This window comes from Manacus vitellinus, unplaced genomic scaffold, assembly GCF_001715985.3.
Source record: "Manacus vitellinus isolate BGI_N305 unplaced genomic scaffold, ASM171598v3 scaffold_26_pilon, whole genome shotgun sequence".
NCBI classification, from domain to species: domain Eukaryota; kingdom Metazoa; phylum Chordata; class Aves; order Passeriformes; family Pipridae; genus Manacus; species Manacus vitellinus.
The window spans coordinates 1,416,614-1,433,800 of NW_021939960.1; positions in this window are offsets into that span (position 1 = coordinate 1,416,614).

Sequence of the window (17,187 nt, forward strand, 5' to 3'; positions counted from 1 at the left end):
AGCATGTTTTACAAGTTCAGCATGGCTGAACAAAAAGGGTTATCACATGTACAGCCTCATGTCTGCTGCAACAGAGCTGTTCCAAAGGATGGGGGGGGGGTCCAAGAGGCTGTTCCAGGTCAGTGCTTTGCCTCTCACACCAGGCTGGACCATCCCAGTTAACTCGGGTGAGGCAGCACGGCTGCCCAGCTGGCAGAAATGCAGGGCAGGGTTTGTGGTTGCAGCATCAGGACAGCAGTCATTCTTTGCTCAATTCAGCAAGACCCACGGCACATCTTCCACTGCCATTTATGGCTAAAGCATGGTCCAGCATGTCCTATTTACATCTTGTCTCCAAAAAAAAAATAATTACCACGGGAAAGCCCTGCTCCCAGCCTGGTTTGCCCACGGGTCCCAGGGGACCTGCTTCTTGCCATGGGAATGGCGGAACCTAAGACAGGGCTGGCCTAAGCTGAGCCACTGGCTGTCCCTGTGCCTCCAACCTCGGCAGGGTAGGAAGCACTCTGGGGACACACCAGGGCCACCCCAGGGCAGGTGCAGAGTGCCACCCTCCGCCCATGCCCAGGCATCCACCCTGGGCATACACAGGCACCACGGTGACTGCCCTGATCAGCAGGACAACAGGAACTGCAGGCTCTCTTCTGACCTGAGCCTGGGCATTCCCACTCCTCACTGAGGCCCAGAGCCAGGTAACACACTGCAATATCACAGCTAGTGAGAATAAAGCATCCCACAGCTGCTTCTGCCCTGTCAGTATAAAGGCTGATTTGCAGCAAGCACAGTTTGCACCATGGAAACTGCAAGTAAGGAGAGATCCCTCTGTAGCAATACCCCAAGACTGTCCCTGTTGTGGTTCCTTCTCCATACATTGCCAGGCCCTGGGAAAGCAGCCATACCAGCAGCCAGGGAAGGACCAGCCACAGCCCCACCTCCACACTATGGATCTGCCTGGCTTGTCAGCCCTTTCAACTCCTAAAAAATTCTCCAAGCTGGAATTCTTCAATCACATGGGATTATTGTTGTCCAAGATTTTCAAAGGCAGCAGCTCGGAGCTCCCTGCCAAGGGTACTCTCACCATGCAGCTCCATTTAAGACCCACAGCAGCTTGGCCTCCACAGTCAGATTACAGAGTTGTTCTTGTCTGCAATAATTAAAGGCTGCACTGCGAACGGTCCCTCCAGCTGCTGTGTTTTATTAGAACAGAAAAGCTATCAGAGAGAGGGTGCAACTTTGAACTTCCAACACACAGGCCATTACCTATGGGATTTTGTAAGAACTCTGATGTCCTAAGACATTTATTAGCTTTGTTGGGAACTATGTAGCCTTGGAATATCTAACATTTTTTATATGATTTTCTTCTGCCCGACAAACAAACTGGTAATGCAGCTGCTGTAAATAAATTAACTGACTCCATTATCAGCACAGGGAATGACTTCATTAAAAACAAATCATCCCTGTATCTATGAACTTATCTAATACCTGAGACTGCCTATCAAATCACAGCCTGTGTGACGCCTTCCTATGTGTCAGCAGAAAAAGCAATGGCTTGAGTCTGTTTGGCACGCCTTGAACAGGGGAAGAGAAAAAGCCCTTCCTTCCCTCACCCCCCAGACCTGTCCCTTTGGGGACCAGACCCTGGGGCTCAGCACACACAGACCCCTTTGCAGGGACAGCAGGGCAGTGCTGTGCCTCCTGGCTTCCCTCCAGCACTGCCCTCCTCTCCTGCCTCTGCTGACTCGTCCCTCCTGTCCTGATATGGCCAACATTTACCAAGTATGTCCATGCTGGTGCCAGGCACAGGAAAACCCTAAACCTTATCATGGGAAGGGGGACTAAAGTGCCCTGGCATCAGAAAGCAGATTCGCACCGCCCTGTACACAGCACCATGCTCAGAGCTGTGCCTAAGCACTGCCATTAAGTTACACATTAATCCCAGATAAGCAGCCACAAGGCTATTGAGCCAGCAAGCTCAGCAAGGGATCAGCCTGTCCGAAGCCCCAAGCTGTAACCAGGGTTCAGGATCCACCCCAGGAGGACAGGACATTGTTGACTGCAAGGGACAAGAAGCTTGTGGCCCCCAGACTCCCAACCCACAGGCTCCGTTGGGTTTATACAAACAGGAGAAAGACCTGATGCAAGTTTGGAGGCTGCCCGTGAGCAGGCTGTCGGGATGGGGTGCTGGGCACCCAGCCCAGCTGCTCCCAGCTGCCTGGGGCACAAGGTGCCCTGTATGTCCCACCGTGGGCAGGAACAGCCATCGCTGCCTTCTCCTGCCTCGTGCCACCAGCCCTCTGGCTCTGCAATTGCCTGAGGGCATCCAAGCCAAAGTTCTTCCCTATCACCCCCTCACAGCCCTGGGGAGGGATGAGCACACACAGGGGCACATCAGGGAACAGCAAACATCCCCTCAACTCTGTCCCACTCCCCCACAGAAACACCTTTAAGCTCCTCTCACACAACAGCAACTCGAGTTTAAGACTTAGAGTTGAGTGTCTGCTGAGGGATCTGACCACTCGTTCATCAATATGACCAATGGGGCAGAGGGGGGAAAAATAATAAACCAATCAATTCCAGCCTGTCTGCGGCCAGAAGTCAAGCTCTGCAAACACGAGTCAGACATTCAGCTACCTTGGAAAAGATAAACACGTTGGGAACAGGAGGCCAGTGCTCCCAGATCAAGCAGCCAGAGGGGCTGGGCAGGCAGTGAAGGAAGGACTCCTCCGGGCCCAGAACAGCCCCATGGGGAAGGAGCTGGTTGGGGCTGGTGTTCCACAGACCCTGCTCACATTACCCCTCCAACCCACTGGGCATGGCACCAGTCCACAGAGATGCAGCAGACCACCCTCCTCCTCTTCCTCCCAGCCAAAGCACCAGCCATTCCTTCCATGCTGGATAACGGGATTTTAGACTACACCAATTTATCCACTCAAGTTACCCAATTTGTCCAGGTTGTGTTTGCTTCCCTAAGGTATTACAGCTAAAGACCATCCTCCTCTTTGCCCCTGTTCCCCACACAGCCGAGCCCTTGGCAGCCCTATAAATGCCATGTCACTCTCCAGCAGCATTCCATAACGTGAGGATTTGTGACCCACTCCCCAGCCAGGCTGGACACCTCATGTGCAGCTGCTGGGGGAGGGCAGCACAGGGAAAAGGGTTGGTGTCAGCACCCTCCGTGAGCCCTGCTTTGCCATCAGCTTTCTGCAGTGCAGCAGCAAACCAGACAATCACCATGTTGACTGGCAGTTTTTCTATTTTAATTAGGTGAAAGCAGGGTTAACTACGAGCGCCCTGAAGCTGGGGCAGCCCCCACCCCCCTTCTCACCACAGCTCCCTCCATCTGCTGTTGCCCTATGGCCCTTCCCAGCCTGATGCACAGAACAACCAGCCCTGGAGCTGCTTAAGAGGGTCAGGTACCAGCAGAGACCCTGCTGCTGCAGCCTAGAAACTGTCAGACCATTTGGCACAGCCCAAGACACCGAAAAGCCAGGCTGACAGGATGATTGCATGTTAGCAAGCCTGCCCAGGCCTCTGAAACACAAAGGGATGCTTGACCAATCCTTGCCTGTAATTACACATACAAGTTAGGGCAGGAAGATGCATAATGGGTCTGAGCTGGAGGAGAACTGAGGCAGTGCCTCATTTGCAGGTTTGATTAGCAATAAATTAAACATGGAACACTTTACACCCGGCTGTCACACAAGATGCTCTGCCAGCTCTGCACCAGGGCTCAGGCTACATCCAGGAGAGAAAGGGCAGCCAGGGCAAGGGACCCCCACGCCCACGGCACAGGCAGGACATGGCTGAGTATGTCCCTGCATTTGCTCAGGGTTATTCCTGCTGCAGCATGTGCTGAGGCAAAGACACAAGAAGGCCTGAGAGTCAGAGGGGAGAGGTGTTTGCAAAGCCCCAGTGCTGCTGTGGGCAAAGAGGAAGAAGCAGTGATGCTGTGGGGAACACCTGCTGCTGCCTGAGAAGAGTCTGGTTCACCTCAAAGCAGAAGCTGCCTGTCTGTCTCCTCCAGCTGAGCCTTTTGGTTGGGGTATTTTCTGCTCTACAACAGGCAGTGCCGACTGTCACGTTCACCAAGCATGAGAGCCATGAGCTGTGGTTGCCCTCCTTGCATCAAACAGTAGCGAGACAGAGGCTGGTTCCTGGAATAAACCTCTCTTTTTAAGAAAGAGAAAAGGTGTTTTGAATAACCAGTGTATTTTGAACAGCTTGCTTGGCTGGGACATCTTGCTGCATGCAGGTGAAGCAGTGCAGAGCATGCTCCCAGATCAGACATGGGGACAGGGCACCCAAGAGTACCAACACATCTCTCGAGGTAAAAACCCCAACCTTTGCAGGAAAGAGACACCACAACACCTTGGACAATGCCCTTGCCCTGCCACTTCAGGTAGACCTTGACAAGCACAACAGCTCTTAACTGGAAAGTCATTTTAAACTTGCCTCCATACCTGTCTGTAGTGACAGTTCCTGACCGTGGGCTCCCCCTGCACAGCAGAGGCTGCAGCAAGGAGCGAGTACCTCTGGGCTGGCAGCAGCAAGGAGCATCCTCTGCTCTGTTCCTCCACAACCAGTACCAGCTCCTGCACCATCAGGGTCCCAGGCAATGCTGCAGTGGGGACTAGGACAAGGGGAGATGAGACCCTTGTGAGCTCCAGCACTGGTGGCACCCACTGCAGGGGGTGCAGGGCTCTCTGTGAAAGCATTGGAGAATGTGGTCTCTGTTGCAGAGCCATACAAGCTCCCTCCAGAGTCACAGCTGCTTTTCTAGAAGGTGGAAGCTGGACTGCCAAATGCCAGAGCATCTCCCTTACCTGTCAGCAAGGAGCTTTATGTATCTAGAAACATGCTTTCAAACTGAAAACTAGAAAAAGGAAGCCTTCTCCCACAAGTCCTCTGAGATGGTCAGTGACTGACAACATTCACACGCTTCTACCTCCCCATCGCCTCAGACTTCTCCTGTCTGGTTTTGCATTTGGGCACTGCTGCAGTGAAACCTGCCTGCTGAACTTCCCTCCTCAGCTTCTTCGAAAGCAAACCTTGCCACACAGGCACACGGCTGAGGAATATTCCCACTCAATAGCTGGTCTCCCGGCTGGCATTTTCAAGGGCTTTGATCCGTGCCAAATAAGGCAATCAGCTTAGCCCTTGATTAAATACATAGCATAATCCACCTAAATCTTGTTAGCCGAGAAGCAAGTTGCTCGTCTCACTAGTTGTGGGTGGCACTGTGTGTCACTGCCGGGCAAGCAGGGCTGCTGCAATATGAAGGTGCCCCTCGGGGCAGGCAGCAGCACTGGGGCAGCTGGTGACCCCAGTGAGGCTGCTCCAGCAAGGCCATATGGATTCAAGGCCCAGAAGTTCATGGGATCCTTCTGCAAAGCTTCCCCTGTAACAGACAAAAGCCACTCACAGGAGGAGTCTGCTCCCTCCCCAGGCCAGGGCACTGGGCACCCAACAGCCAGCAAAGCCTTAAAAAAATCCAGGACAAGAGAAATCCCTGATCCTGAGCGAGGGAGCCAGGCTGCAGTATGGAAAGAGGATGCACTGCAGCTCTGGGAGAATTTCACACCACAGCAGCTTCCCCTTCCTCAGAAGGAATGAATCAGTAGCCCAGGACTGTAGAGCCTCAGCAGAACGGGCTGGTACTGAGTGGGAAGCACACCATGACAAGGGCAACCATTCCCACTGCGAGACAGGCCAGAGCCCAGTCTGAGCAAGATGCAGCTGTGCAGCAGGGTCAGCCTCACACACACCCCGCGCTCCCAGCAGCTGAGAAAAGCAGGGAAAAGCAGCACCATTTCCCTCCCAGCCCTGGACCTCTCTCCACTCCTCTGCATTCCCCACATGTGCTCCTGCCATCCCCAACAGTGGGACATGGGGAACGAGGCAGTTTGAGAAGTCTGGGAAAAGGAAACCCTTCTTCACCAGGTTGAGTCCTGCTCCTCTCCTGCTTGGCTTTGGGATAAAATTTACAGGTGAGTCTTTCAAAGCCCAAAGAGGCAGAACATTGAGCAAGGGAAGACTATGAAGATGCTGTTTCCCAGCACTGAGGCTGTGTGTCCCCACTCCCCACCAGTGAGTACCCCAACAGCTTCCACCCAAAGCTATGCTTTGGGAGAGACAGGAGAGATCTGCTCCTGAGGTTACAGTGCAGGTATTACTGAAGTCATTAGAAGACAAATTCTCTGAAAAGTGATATTGCTGCCTACTTCCCTCTGGGTTTCAGACCCAGTAGGTGGGGACCAGCTCTGCAGGGAGGTGATCCACTGGGGGCTTATCCCAACCCAGAGGCAGGAGCCCTACAAACCTCTGTTCCATGCTGCATTAGCAACTCCAAGGCTTCCTGCAGCAGCCAGGCATATTTCAACAGCTACTGGAAGGATTTTAAGTTAATTTAACCACATTAACACATTATGGGGCTTCTGTCATCCCAATTACCCTAAAAAGCCCAGGTACAGATCTCGAGGGGAGTACAGGGAGGAGGAAAAAAATTATTTAAAAATTAGTAATGAGGGGGGAAAAAAAAAGTCTTGGGCACAATCCCAAAGCACAGTCTCAGGCAGACCTGGAAAAAATTTCACAGGATTTCAAACCAAAAGAAAGCAGCCAACAGAGGCAATATCTGCTTTCACCAAACGCTAGCCAGGAAGGCTGAGCAGAGCTCAGCTCACCAGTCACCAGCTGGCACAGCAGGAATCGGACTTTTGGCACTGGGATCCTCTCCCCCAGCCGGGCAAGGGAACGAGCTGCCCGCAGAGGAGCAGGGATGATAAATGACAGCAGTTGAGTACTGCAGGGGCATTTCACCGCTTCAGAGGTTGCTGCTATAACAATCTTCTCTGACTCAGCAACTGAAAGGGACGCTGGGAAGGAAGCACCATAAAAAAAAAAAGTCATGCATTATTAATATGGACTCTGGCAGCAAGACATGAGTTGGAAAAACACTGAGGGGGAAAAAAAAAAAATTACTGCAGAATAAAAGCGAGCTGCACGTGTGGAAGCATTTCACACTCCTGCGGGAGCTGCTGCGGCCGAGGACCACCCTGTGCCCCTCCAGGTGGCCCAGCTCCAAGGAAACCCCCCATTTGCCAACAGGAACGTGATCTCCACTGCCTCCTCCCTCGATGCAGGTTGCTGCAGCCCTATGCAGAAACCACCACGTGCCCTGGGCACAGCCCGCACTAGTTTCCAGCTGCAGCAGCTCTGGGCTTTCCTGCCGCGGCACACAGCCATTCCAGCAGGTTTATTTACCTGTGGTCCGGGCATCACCTGCTGACTCCCTGCAGCTTCCCCCCTTTGCATCCCAGCCCACAGCCCCGTGGCCCTGCCCCGGCCCCGCCGCCGGGCGTTCCAGCTGGAGCAGCCGCTGCAGGAGGTGCCCAGGGCTCTGAGCCACAGCCCGCAGCCTCTGCCAGCGCCCGCTGACGCAGAGGGCACGGAGGCAGGGACTGAAACGCCTTCCTTTTCCTGCCAGGTAGGGAGGGGAAAAAACATCAGTTCGCACTTGACTACCTGGAGCACTGCAGTGTTTGCTTTCCTCTCCTATTCTGAATGGTTTGCACAGGCTTTTTTAGAGGCGCTTTATAAACATTAGTATTCATGTAGCTGCCTAGTCCACTTTGAATCCAAAATCCCAACCTGCTGCTATGGGGAGACATCATAAATTAAGAACACGTGCTCCTGTATCACAGGCATCCCACAGCCCTCACAGCCTGTCCTCCTTGGGCATCACACAGCCCTCACCAGCTTGTCCTCCATGGGCATCCCACAGCCCTCACTAGCCTGTCCTCCATGGGCATTCCACAGCCCTCACCAGCTTGTCCTCCATGGGCATCCCACAGCCCTCACTAGCCTGTCCTCCATGGGCATTCCACAGCCCTCACCAGCTTGTCCTCCATGGGCATCCCACAGCCCTCACCAGCTTGTCCTCCATGGGCATCCCACAGCCCTCACCAGCTTGTCCTCCATGGGCATCCCACAGCCCTCACCAGCTTGTCCTCCATGGGCATCCCACAGCCCTCACCAGCTTGTCCTCCATGGGCATCCCACAGCCCTCACCAGCTTGTCCTCCATGGGCATCCCACAGCCCTCACTAGCCTGTCCTCCATGGGCATCCCACAGCCCTCACAGCCTGTCCTCCATGGGCATCCCACAGCCCTCACCAGCTTGTCCTCTGTGGGCATCCCACAGCCCTCACAGCCTGTCCCCTTGGTGCAGGGAACCCCCCGAGCCCCACACAGGAGCCTTTTGGCAGCATATGAGCACAGTTAAAGTTTCAGCACACTTGGTCCCCAGCCTCTCCAAAGCAAAGGAGGAGGCCAACACAGCACCAGGTTTCAAGAGGTTCCTTTGATTTGTTTGTATGGCAATAGCATTCAATACAACCAATCAATTATTTTCCCCGTAAAATTCCCTAGACATGCAAACAAACACTGCCTGTACTGGTTATACCACAGCCCAACCCACAGCAGTGCAGTGGGGCTTTGCCTGTATTTGCTTTCTTTCATGACATGTCCAGTGGCATCCTCCATAAGAAATATTTCTCGACCTTTACCTTTTGGATTAGAAAGGCACAGCGAGGGAACAGTTTTACAGGTGCTGTCTCACACACAGCCCAAGCACCACCCAGGCACACGCCTGCTCATCGGGGCAGGGACGCAGCAGGTTTAACAGCATGAGCTCCCACTGAGCAGGGAAACTGAGGCACGACACAGAGAAAAAATCCACATCCCCTGGAAGCAGCCTCTTCCCTGCTGCATGGGCCAGGGGACAGAGATGGGCACCCCAGCCTGCATCCCCTGTGCTGCAAGGGTGCCTGGCCAGCACCCCAACAGCATCTTCAGAGGGGCCCCAGGACAAAAACCCTGTTCAGGGCAAGGGCTCTGGAGAGGTTTGTTTAGTCTGGGGATGTCACACACAACCACAGACTTGCAAAGGGCAGAACCCATTGGTTTTGCACCTCAAACAAAACCCTAGAAAAATGACCTTTAGTAAGTCACACACAATGTGGCCACACTTTCAGCTAAAGCCCCAGGAAGCAAGCACTGACCCATCTCGCCTCGCCCATGTAGTCAGGAGCTCAAACTGAGCTTCTCATACCCCTGGAGTAGTATTTACATGCTTTGGGAAAACACAGTATCAAATAAGGTGCACCGAAGCTTGTGGCTTTATACAAAACACCCATAAGTCACTATGGAGCACATAGTGCTCCCCATGGATCCCCCAAACCTGCCTCCCCCCAGGACCCTCCTTCACTTTAGCAAGACCAGTAAGGCCCAGAAAATTCCTTTTGTAATGAAAAAAGAGGCCCACAGCCCTGCCTGTCACACTCCATACCACTTCTGCACCCACAAGGATGCTTCCCACCAGGACAAGGACTACACGTGCTGTCCTGCTGTCACCCCTGGGACCCTTCCAAGCAGCAGATGAGGATGGCCAAGGGCACTTCTCCTGCCGGGCACTGACATCACCCTCAGCTTTCCAGTCCACCTTTCCTTTCAAAATAAGAGCAGCTCCAGGGTAATGCTGAAAGCCCTGGTGGTTTTACTGTTACCTATTTCACATTCTCCAAAAAATAACCCCAAATCAGAAATTTTTGAGAGATGTTGGCGGGTGTGATTTTGCATTTCAGCAGCATAGTCCACTGTATATTTTCTGCTCCATCTCTCCAAACAGGGCTAATCCCCACGGTATTTAGAGCCAGTGCTAGAAAACCTTCAAACACACATTAACCACCCTAATGCACCCGTGTTCAAAATGCTGCCAGCCAAAGCCACAGCCAGAACAGTCTGAATGCAATGGAGAAGGAAAAGCCTGTATGGAAATAAACTTTACTAAAATAACCCTGCAAAGGTTTTGTCAAAGTAAACACACATTTTATTGTGACAATGATGCTTTAAAAATAAAACTGTTCGGGGAAAGCTTTTCTCACTCTCTACAGCTGCGTATCAGCTTCCCTTCCAGATCAGTCGCCCCTTGCTGCTGCCACAGGGAGAGCAGAGGGCTCTGCATGGCCCTACCTGGCCAACAGCATATTGACCACGCCATCACCACTGGCTGAGGGTCACCAGTGCGACCCTGGTGAGGTTCCCCAGAAGTTTCAATAAAATTAAGTATTTAAAGACTCCACGTGCTTGGATATTAAATCCACCAACTGTAACAGCATTTAAAAAGGATCAAGTGCAAATGTACAGCTCCCCACACTGCTCATCTCCATTCCCTGCAGTGGTCCCTAGGGGGTTCATCGGCCCCTGCAGAGCAGATGCTGCCTGAGTTTAATGCAATTAATGAGTCCACCTGGAAGAGAGGCAGAGGATCAGCTCGGGAAACAAAGCAGCAGTGTCACAGCCCTTATCTCCATCAGTCAGGAGCCACCTGAAGTGGCTGAGTGCCTGCTGAGGCCCTGGCCTTCCACAGGCTCCCAAACCCATGAAGACCATGTCTCCTGGGCTGACAGCACTGATGGTTTTGCTTTAAAATCTGCTCTGCTACAGCTCATTGAAGTTTTGAAGCATTCCATTTGCAGTAATGAACCAATACCTGGAAGCTTTTGTGTCTGCTGATCAGCTTCCACAAGCCAGGCTTACAGAGATAGAGAGATGAAACATGAACTCTTCACATACTCCCTGCAGTTGCAACACCCTGCCAGCCACCAGCAAAATAACCCAAACCAGATGTGCCTGACAGACAGCACAGGTGCTTACAGGCAAAGAAAACCCAGTAATTCACCTGCCCTCAAAGAAGCCTTGTAATTTGTTAGCCTTGAGCAAGAGGTGGTCTCCAAACAATGTTCTGCATCACCAGTACCTAGGATGCACTGGCACAGGAGTAGCTGGGTGGAATGGGGCTGCTCTCCCGCCCAGATGTGCCTTGTAGGAGCCTCAGTGCTGGAAGAACATGGTGCTGCCAAAGGAGTGATTTCCCACAGCTGCCACCAGTCTCCTTCCACTGGCAGCACAGGCAATTCGGAGCTGAAGTTCTTGAATCAAGGAGCATTTGAGGGTTTCTTACTACCCCCAGTCACTGTCAGATCTGATGACTGCAATATCCTCCATGGGATATGCTGTGGAATTGGGCTGTTCCTTCCTAAGGTTGTGAAACTCTGCCTGGCAGACCTTTCAGGGAGAGGAGGGGGAAAGAGGGCAGCACTGCCGGTGTTTCATAGTAAAACACACACTCCCTTGAGCTGCAGGGGGAAGACCTAGAGATGAAAGCCAGGGCTATGACAGCACAAACCTCATTTCGTTATTCTGAGCTGCACCTTCACCTTCTGTCCCTGCTCAGGTAGTGTCCAGGCACCCAACAAGCTGCTGGCAAACCTGAACGGGCACACCAGTGTGATCCTTGGACAAGCTAGGCACCAGCACCCCACCATGGCCAGTGTTCCCTGCCCCTCCCTCAGGTCTCTCCTGCCCTCCTCTCCACCAGCACTGACTCTAACGAGGCTCCTTCTGCCCACATTCCCCCAGAAGTGCACAGAAGGCAAAAATCAGCAGCAACCTCACTCTCACACCTGACTGCCTCAATCCCCTCACCCAGACTCACCAGCCCCAGCTCCATGTCCCCACAGTGCCATCCCCCTGTCTGGGACCAACACTTCCTCTGTTCCTCACCATCACGAGCAACCCAACCACTTTCCCATCCCATGGTCCCTCCATCGGGGACAAGCAAAATCTTTTGCCATTAATCCCCCCCAGAACTCCTCTGTGCTAGGATCTGCCAGGCTGATGCATCAAATAACTGCACTGGATCAGCCACCTCTGGCCATATAACATTCTACCAAAGACCAAAAGGGACAAAGGAGATATACCAAGGCAGCTGTTGGTCCCCACAGTGCTGCTCTGCTGGTCACCAGCACACAGCGTGACAGAAGAGTGCTTCAAAGCACTCCTGCCTATCAAAATCAAGTTCTTGCATCACAAATGTAATTCAGGGCAAATGGTGCTACCTCATGCCCTGTATGACTGGTCGGGAACAACTCTTGATAAGTTTTGAGGAAGTAAAGCCAGACTGAATTACAGCTCTCTCACAAAGGTAACAATCTTTCACCCAATAATTTAAATTCTCTGCATTATTTTCCTGCACCAGATCCAACCAAGTACTGCTCCTGTGCAAACCTAAGTAAAAAAAAAAAATTAAATAAAGAGGCTCCAACATCTGGAGACAACAAGGGAAAAGCCAAGAGCACCAGGGAAAGCCCCCACCCGCCCTCTCCCCCAGGACCCAGTCCAAGGTCTGAGAAATTCCTACTGTTGCAGAAGAGTTTTCAGTATGAAACAGCAACTTGCAGTGCAAGCAGCTTGAAAAAGCATTTCTGCCTTCAACTGCAGGAGGACTTCCCTTGATTTCCTAGGCCCTGTTCAAAAAGCATAAAACCATATACTTTTAGGAGAACCATATGAGCCACCACTACATGAAAACAGGACAGGCAGGGACTGAGCCCAGCTCCCAGGAGGGCCCACAACCCCATGAATGAATTCAGAGGCAGAAACTAGGACTAAACAGAAACAGTTTCTCAAGGTGTTTCACCTCCAAGTCAGCACACTCTTGGCACCTGCATTATCCTTGCTCCAAGAGTGGGGTCTGGGCATGGACAGAGTAACTCTGGCAAGCCCATTTCTGCACATCCCTTCTGGAGAAGGCAAGAGGCACAAAGGGCACCTGGTCCCAGGAGGGCAAGAGCCTCAGTACCAAGAACAAGCCCCGCAAAAAAACCTGCGAGGTGCCCACTGGCCTCCAGAACAGGACAAAACTGTTCACCTGGTGCCAAGCTCTGCTCATTCCAAGGATGAGGCCAGTGGGATTTCTCGCAGCGGAAGCCCAGCCAGCTGCTCACAGGACCTCAGCAGGAGCACAAGCAACCTCCCCACCAGCACAAACATCGCTGTGTACCTGCTGCCTCGCAGTGGGACCCGTGTGGATAGGAGAGCATCTCCTGGAGCCTCCAGACGCTGCATCCCCACCAGCCCTGCCGTGCCTCGCCCCGGCTCGCCCCCAGCTCACCGCCAGCAGAACAATCGGCCGCCTCATCCCGCACACAATGGCCACGATGAGACAGGCCCACATAATCACCCCATGGCAGGGACAAGAGCCAGGGAGCGCCAGGGAACAGTGTTGAATACAAGGAGAGCCTGCTGTATCTGTGCCATCAGCTGGGTCCCTGGCAATCCACCTCCCGAGGTGGCTGCAGGAGCCCAGGGATTCAATTGTCAGGGTGGCGTGTGGGGAGGACAGACGGGTATTGGATGGGAGTGCTGGGAAGGAGGCAGCACTGGCTGTTTACATTGGATCACTCTGCGCAAACTTGAGGCCACAAGAACATTTCAGTTCTGTAGGAGGAAACCTTGGTGAAGGACAGAAACAAGGAGCTACCCTAGGCATCACATAAACCCAGGCACGACACAAACATAAGCCCCAAAAGCCCTGGATTCCCTGCAGGGACCAAGTGTGGCTATTTGCTGACAGTAAACATGAATTTGTTCCTGCATTTCCGTCTGCAGCAGACTGCTGGGTTACCTGGGCTGTGAGGAGCCACATACCAGCATCAGTCAGGTGGCAGGCACCCCAGAACCCAGGATGGGCTCCCTTCTCCACCTCCAAAGGGCACCAGGAGCAGTTATCCAGCTTTTCCAGCCGGCAAGCATGCCAGCTCCACACCAATGCGCTGAGACAGCACCCAGAAGTGCAACTGTCCCAGTTTTCTCCTGGCACTGGCGCACAACTGCTCAAACACAACACGCCTCAGCAATGCCGATGAAATTTTCCCCCTCAGATGTGGGGTTTGGGGACAGGCTCCCACCCATGGTGACAGCACACCCTGCCAAGGGGATGCTGTCCTGCCATGGGGCTGTTCACAGCCCAGAGGGCTGATGCTGCCCGGACAGGGCAGGGTGGCTCCAGCTGCTGACCCCCACGAGCAGAGTTGGCTGAAGCAGACCCTTCCCAGCAGCTCGTGGCACTGGGCAGACAAAAGCTCTTCCAGCCATTCCAGGCTCCGGCTGGTTCAAGCTCACTTACAGCTTTAGGTCCCGTTTATTTGGATTTTATTCTTTTCAAATGAGGTACAATCAAGGAACGGATGAATCACTCTCCTGCCCCTGGTTTAGCCAATGAAATGCAAGTTCTTCTTCAGCCACTTCCCCAGCACGCCCTGCAAGGGATGATCTCTGGGCAGAGGCTTCCCCAGGCCCCTCAGTGGCCACAGAAAACCAGCCCAGCCCCACCCTGGTGCCCCAAGGTGGCAGCGGGCAGGACAAAGGCCCCAGAACACCCCAGTGACAGCATCTGTCCATCACCCCACACACCAACCATTCATTGAAATCCCCAGTCTGCTCAAGTCCTATCTCACTTGCTCTTCTTCCAAGCTTTTCCTCACCACTCTGGCCTGAAAACGAACTCCCTCCAAGTGCTGGGAGGATCAGCCCAGCCATGCTGGGAATACTGGGCTGGGTTTTCATGATGAAACATTTTTGGCTGAAAGAGGAAGAAAAAAAAAAAAAAAGGAAGCAGTTCTTCTGTCACCTGATGAGTAGATGACTCAGAACATCACTGACATCCATGGGTGAGTGGGGACAGGGACCACTGACACCTCTCTGCCTCCTCTTCGGGCATCACAGGTAGCAAGAACATTGGGTGGGATGTGACCATATTATCTGATGTCTTCACAGGGAAAGGCCTATGTGCATAGAGCTGGTTTTAAACAGTATTTTATACCCTACAGCAACTCCAGCATCTCTAGGACTGGTGACCATGCAGAAGCAGCATAAGATGAATCAGAACACTCTAAAAAAGGAACAAAACCATCCTTACAAGAGAAGTTTCTTTCTTAAACTGTACAGCTATTCCAGCTGGGCCTGGGGAAGCCCATCCACAGCCATGCTGTGAGTGTAGAAGACATTCCCTGTGCTTACCCTGTAAAGGGCTGCTGGAGGCATTGGATGAAAGGGCCGCCAGCCCCACGGCAGCACATGAGTGGGATGAGCCAGGCTGTGCTTACAGAGGGAGCAGCTGCACCTCCCATTAACACCAGTGTGAAACTCTTCCAACAGATGCAAGAGGGTGGCCCGGCAGCCCCGGCCAGCCTGTGGGACAGTGGCCAGGAGCTTGGGGGACAGCAAAGCCCTGGGCCACCATGGCGAGGCCCACCAGGCAGAGGTTGTGCCCAGGTCACAGGCCCCATGAGCTGGGCTTCACACACCAGCCAACCCCTACTCAGCCCTGGGAAAGGCTCCCAAAGCCCAGTGGCAGCCACGGGACACTATCTGTAAATAAAAACCCGCAGAAGTCACCTTGAAAATACACAGAGGTCTCCTTGGGATGTCCAAGCTAGGAATGGCACGAGCAATACCAATGACATTTCAAGGAGAAACTCACAATTCCTTTGGAAAGGACTGTTTCTATAGAAATAAATTGTTGCCAAAGTTTGGTTGAGGGCCAAACCGCGAGCCTTGGCTCCTTACAGAAATCAGTTACAATGTATGAAAGGAACAGATGCTTTCCGAGCACAAGTCTTCCTATACCTCATGGGAGATGGACACACAGCCCCACCAGCACCGGGTGCTGGCCATATTGATAAACGGCTTCTCGAGACCCCACGAAGCTATGACAGGGAACGTAGGAACGGGTACACTTTGCCTTCTGAAACACACACTTCTCACCTTCCCACTTGACAAAAAGAGTAGGATTTCCGCCAGGGAGCACGTTCAGACCACAAGCATTTGGACAACACTCCACTTCTTCAAAACAAACTCTGGGGCGGGCGGGCAGCGCGCTCGCAGCCCCCCGCCCGGCCCCGCCAGCCCGGGAGCGCCGCGGGGAGCGCGGCCGGCCGGCATCCCGCACGCCGGGGGACCCGCACCGGCCGGGGGCCACCGCGGGACGCCGCTGCCCAGCCGGCAGCCGGGGCTTCCGCGGAAGACGCAGCCGGTTGCGCCGGGCCCGGCCGCCCCTCGCCGGGATGCCGAACGGGCCCCGGGCCGGGCCGGGCCGCGGATTACTCAAGCGTTTACAGGCGGCAGACGGTGTGTCCGTGCCCGTGCCCGCGCCCCCCGCCCCGGGCCCGGCCCGCCGCTTAACCGATATTGCCCGGCGCCACATAGACGAAGTAGAGCGAAGGAGAGGAGAGCGGAAGAGGCAGGAAGAGCGCGGCCAGCAGCGAAAGCGCCGGGCAGCAGCCGCCAGGCGCCGCGGAGGGCCGAAACGGGGCCACCGCATGGCCGGATGCGGCGCCGCCGCCCCCTGCTGCCGCTGCCGCTGCCGCTCCCGCCGCTCACATGCGCCGAGGCCCGCGGGAGGCGCCGCGCCGGGGCCGCTCGGAGCCGCCGCCCGCGGCCGCGCCGCCGCGATTGGGAATGATGCCGCGGCGGCGGCGGAGCGTGGGAGGGCGAGCGGGCGGGCGGGCGCGCGCGGCGGGCGGGACCGCGCGGAAACCCCGCCGCACCGAGGGCGGCCTCGGCAAACCGCCCCGCCTCGCCCCGCGCACCGCCGGGGGACTGAGGGTGCCGGGCGGTGCATCGGGACAGCCGGCCGTGGTCCTGGGACACCCCCCGAGGGTCCTGAGGCACCCGGCAATGACATTAGGACACCCGGCCGTGGTCCTGGGGCGTCCCGCTGATGCTCTTGATATACCCAGCGATAGCCCCAAGACACTCAGCGATGGCTTAGGACACTCTGCCACGTTCCTGGAACACCCAACAACGGCCCCAAGATGCTCAGAAGTGGCTCAGGGCACCTGGCCACGGCCCCGGACACCCAGCCATGGCCCTGGGACATTCATCAATGGTGCAGGGCACCCAGCCATGGTCCTGGGACACCCAGTCGTGCACCTGGGACACGCAGCACCAGGAGAGCAAGGGCTGAACCCCCTGCCCCAGCCCACCAAGCAGCAGGGGTCTGTTTGGGCGAGTGCTGGGTGCCCCTGGACATTGTGCAGGAGGAGGCACAGCTGGAGAGGAGGTGATGGGCACAGATGGGTGGAAGGGAAGAGGGGGCGAAGGCATCACTGTCAGCACAATAATCAGCACGACCAGCAACCAGCAGCCCAGTCGGTTACGGAGTAATTAAGTAGTTTTGCACACATTTGTGGGCAGTTCCCCCATTTTGTGTAGGAGGAGTTGGAACGAGATGCGGAGATGCCTGAAAATGAAAATATGGGAGACCAGAAACACCATCCCCATCGAG